Source organism: Myotis davidii, unplaced genomic scaffold (genome assembly GCF_000327345.1).
Source record: "Myotis davidii unplaced genomic scaffold, ASM32734v1 scaffold1731, whole genome shotgun sequence".
NCBI lineage: Eukaryota > Metazoa > Chordata > Mammalia > Chiroptera > Vespertilionidae > Myotis > Myotis davidii.
In genome coordinates, this window is record NW_006282428.1 from 34,576 (window position 1) to 39,541 (window position 4,966).

At 46.2% G+C, this 4,966-nt stretch overlaps 1 pseudogene; it reads left to right on the forward strand.

Moving 5' to 3' along the window:
• LOC102773751 overlaps positions 1 to 4,052 on the forward strand; it is a 15,302-nt pseudogene extending 11,250 nt beyond the window's left edge.
• The last annotated feature ends 914 nt before the right edge of the window (positions 4,053 to 4,966 follow it).

Genomic DNA, 4,966 nt, shown 5'->3' on the forward strand with positions numbered 1-4,966 from the left:
CGTATTTTTGGTTGTTTTTTCTTTGTCAAATGGCACTTAATATATAAAATAAATATCAAAAATATAAATCTTTTTTTTACTATGGTTGCAAATATAAAAAAATATATAAATATTTCTATATGTGACACAGCACCAGAGTTAAGTTGGGGTTTTTCAAAATTTTGACATGCTGAGCTCAAAAGGTTCGCCATCACTGATCTATTATCTATCGATCGATCGATCTATCTATCTAAGATTCTATCTATCATCTACCTATCTATTATCTATCTTTACTTCCTGTCTGCCTCCTCAGAAATCAACTCTGAATTTTAGGAGGTTTTTTCTGTTTAATTCACCATTTTTATTTCCAATGCTCAGATTAGAACAAAGCCTGGCACACAGTAGGCACTCAATACAAAATTTTTAAATAAAACACACATACACAAATACAAACCTTCTTCTTAATGAAACTCTTAAATAACAAGCAAAAGTTATATAAATTGTAACAAGGCAGAAAGATATGCCAGCATAACCAAATTAAAAAAGGAATCTAACGGTTCATCACTATTGATCACACTCAACATTAGAAGGGTTTCACTAGCATGTTCTAAATTAACTGAACAGATGGGGTAATATCTGTAAGCTACTAATGAAGTATATGAGTTTGTGTGTGTGTGTGTGTGTGTGTGGGTGTGTGTGTGTGTGTATACTAGAGGCCTGGTGCACAAAAATTTGTGCACTGGGGGGGTAGGGGGGCCCCTCAGCCCGGCCTGTGCCCTCTCACAGTCTGAGACCCCTCGGGAGATAACGGCCTGCTGGCTTAGGCCTGCTCCCGAGTGGCAGAGGGCAGGCCCACTCCCTAGGTGCAGCCCCTGGTCGGGCTCAGAGCAGGGCTGATTGGGGAGTGGGGGCGCCATCCCCTGTCATGCACAGAGCAGGGTGATCGGGAGGTTGTGATGCCACCCTCAGTCATGCTCAGGGTAGGGCTGATTGGGGGGTTGGGACACCGTTCCCTGTCACACTCAAGGCAGGGTTGATGGGGAGGTTGCGGCGCCACCCCCTGTCACACACAGCGCAGGGCCAATCAGGGGGGTGGGGGTCTGTACCCTGTCACGCACAGAGCAGGGCCCATCAGGGGGTTGGGGTGCCGCCACTCTCACACTCAGGGCAGGGCCGATGGGGAGGTTATGGCTCTACCCCATCACACACAGAGCAGGACCCATGGGGGGTGGGGTGGAGGTTGGGGCGCCGCATCCTGTCACACACAGAGCTGCAGGGCAATCAGGGGGCTTGGACGTTGCCCCCTGTCCTGCTGATCCTGGTCCCAGGAGGCCTCTCGGCTCCGCTGATCCCGATGCTGGGAGGCATATTACTCTTTTAGCCACAGGGCGATCAGGGGATTTGGGCGCTGCCCCCTGTCACACTGATCCTGGTGTCGGGAGGCCTCGTGGCTCCGCTGATCCCAGTGCCGGGAGGCATATTACCCTTTTACTATATAGGATAGAGGCCTGGTGCACGTGTGGGGGCCGGCTGGTTTGTCCTGAAGGGGGTCCTGGATCAGGGTGGGGGTCCCCACTGGGGGGCCTGGCCAGCCTGGATGAGGGGATGATGGCTGTTTGCAGCTGGTCACACACCCTTCAGGGTGGGGGTCCCCACTGGGGTGCCTGGCCAGTCTGGGTGAGGGGCTGAGGGTTGTTTTCAGGCTGGTGGGGACGGCAGCCACGTGTCCCAGCAGGTCTCTGCAGCCGTGGCTTTGCTCAGCCAGAAAGCTGGAAGCCAAGGTCTGTCCCTGGACACTTTGAAACAAGCCAAGCTACCTCACACAAGCATCCCTTCCACCACCAGCTCAGTGTCCCCGGGGCTGCTGTCCTTCCCCTGAGGCTGGATGGGACAAAGGTGCTACCAAACTGCATCCCCGGTGCTTTGCTACCCCCGACCCCAAGCTCTGTGCTCTTCCAGAGCCCTTTCTCCACGGTGGCGTTAGACCCGTCTAAGAAAGGGAAAGGAAGCCACCCAACGTGTCCCCGGTGGATGTCAAACCCAAAGACGAGGCCACCCTCTACAGGCACAAGTGTCGGAGAAGCATTTGTCTGAGCCCAGCCAACCTATGTCAAAGTGGAAGTTCCTGGTGCATTTGTACGCGCGACCATGTCCTCAGGCATGGCACCTTTGCTGGCAGCCCAGCCAGACCGCCAGGGCAAGCAACAGGCCTGCACGCGGTGCAGGAAGAACTTCTTGTCAGCCAGCGCCCTCCAGATTCATGAGCAGACTCACACTGGGGAGAAGCCTTTCGTGTGTAACATATGTGGGCAAGCTTTCACCACCAAAGGCAACTTGAAGGTTCACTATATGACGCATGGTGCCAATAATAGCTCCGCGTGCCACGGGAGGAAGCTGGCCATCGAGAACACCATGGCTCTTCTAAGAACAGACACAAAGAGGATCCCAGAGGTGCTTCCCAAGGAAATCATGGTCCCTTCAGTGAACATGGACCCTGTTGTGTGGAACCAGTACACCATCATGCTCAACGGTGGTCTGGTCATGAAGACCAACGAGATCTCGGTGATCCAGAGCGGAGGCATCCCAACTCTCCCCGTGTCCCTGGGTGCCAGCTCCGTTGTCAGCAACACCACCGTCTCCAAGATCGATGGCTCCCAGTCGGTTAGCAGCGACATGGAAAAGCCGGGTGCTGCTGACAGCGTCCCCAAACACCAGTTCCCTCACTTCCTGGAGGAAAACAAGATTGCGGTCAGCTAAGCGACGGGAGAGCCCATGTGAAGGAGAAATGCAGAGTGACTGCTTGAACTGGATCTTTTGTTTTTGTCGTTGTTGTTGTTTGAAAACCAATCTCCTCCTGTTTGTTTTTTTACTGATGTGCAAATGTTTACAGTTGTGACCACAACCTCAGGCACGTCCAACAATCACGATGTTGCTATGCTGCTTTGCTAAAAAACAAAACCACACACATACTAAAACAAATACAGACTAGTATTTCTAATTTTGGAAGAAGCAGGTCTTGCAAAGTGGCTTTGTTACTTGAGACAAACTGTATATATGAAGACTTTGTACAAGCTAGAGGAACTATGTCCAAAGATTGTCCCCTGTTTCAAGTTGGAACTTACTAAACCACGATGGGAAAGAAACTGCTTAGCCTAACTGGGGAGGGGGAGCTGCATACTTCGGGGACTGTGTGCTGGTAAATGGACTAGGTCTGTCCTCCTTGGTGGCCTGCTTTGTAAGTCCCTCAACCCTGCACCCATCTTTTGTTTTGTTTCCTTTTTGAATGTACTTTCTTTTTATTATTAACTAAGGTGTGGAATTACAAAATTCCTTCAACCTTGGGACCGTGAGTAGGATGCCCTCCAATGGATGATCTTAGTCCCTCGGGAGTCAATGTGTGTGTTGCTACTTGTTGAAATACAGTTCAGTTGGAGCCCTAAGAGTGCCAATGTCTTCCCTGCTTCCAGATGCCGCCTTCCTGAACACCAGGACAGGTGGGCACCTGAGCAGGGGACCTCAGGTGACTTGATTTAGTTCACCAGTGCCTACTCTAGCGAAGAAATGAGTCTTTCATTCTTGAAGAAACTCATGGAAGGTATGTTTCTGATAAGAGGGTCACATACTAATTTTTATAAAAATTTTGATGTGACTTATACCAAGTAATTGTGAAGATTCTTTTCTCCCGTGAGTACTGCATGAAGGTTACAAAGTTGGAACAGGCGAGTCCTGGGTATGAAAGCTTTAATTTATCTACCTCATTTATTTTTTATTTTTGTAGCTTTAGTCTCTCTTTTCCTATTTTATGACCGCTGAAAGTGTTACCAGTCCCTGTCTTAAACCTAAGAGTTGATGTATTGGTGGGAGCGGCTGGACCTTTAAGATGTTTTGTGATTTTTTTAATCCCTTTCTTGCATATATAATAAGCAAATGCTGAAACTTTGCTCTGATGGTTTAATGAGGAAGAAGAAGGAAAGACCCTGGTTTCTGAGTCTTTCTCCTCAATGTGGAAATGTACATCAAAATGTGTATCAAAACATGGTCTCTGAGTTATTGCACCTGACTTCAGGATAAAATATATATATATATTATTTTGCCAAGTTGTGCCTTTCCTTCTGAAATTGTAAATGAACACAATACTAGAACCTGTTTACACTGTGAAGTGGATATTGTTACAGAGGACATGCCAGAGGCTTTCTCACTGCTATGCCTTGTGAATGTACAATCTACGGAGAAAATCTGATGCTGACTGTTGGAAAATAAATTTTGGTATTTTTCCCCTAAAAAAAAAAAAGAGTCATTCATTAAACCAATGGATCCATTATTCTTTTAGCTAGTCATTCTTTCTTTGAAGGCCCATGGTGAGTCACTGTCACAGATGTTTTTAATTCCTTATACAAAAGCCTGATAAAGAGTGTCACTAGGTGAATTTTTTGCCTTTTCAATAATTTCTCCTAAATGAAACCATAGTGCAGGCAATCTTTGTATTTGACTTCTTTCATTTAGCATAATGAGATTTTCCATATTGTTGTGTGTATTGACATTGTATTACTTTATTTAAAAAAAAATACTTTCCTTGCATCAGCTTTGCCTTAAGAAAAGTAGTTCTACAACATTATAAGTAAATTTAACTAAGAAGTATCCTGTTATAGTCCTTTGCCTGTAAATATAAAAATAAACACAATGCACTAGTAAAACAAAAAATTCATCCCTATTGTGAAACAGAATAATACAAAATTAATTTTTATCAACTAATAAAATGAAGTAATTCTCTCAATTTTATGACTGCTTTGTATTCAACTTTGATATATTTGTTATATCAGAGTTTCTCCTTAGGATAAATAATCATGCAATATAAAAAAATCAACCCAGCCAGTGTGACTCAGTGGTTGAGCACCAATCTATGAACCAGGAGTTCACAGTTTGATTCCCAGTCAGAGTACATGCCCAGGTTGCAGGCTTGATCCCCAGTAGGGGGCGTGCAGAAGGC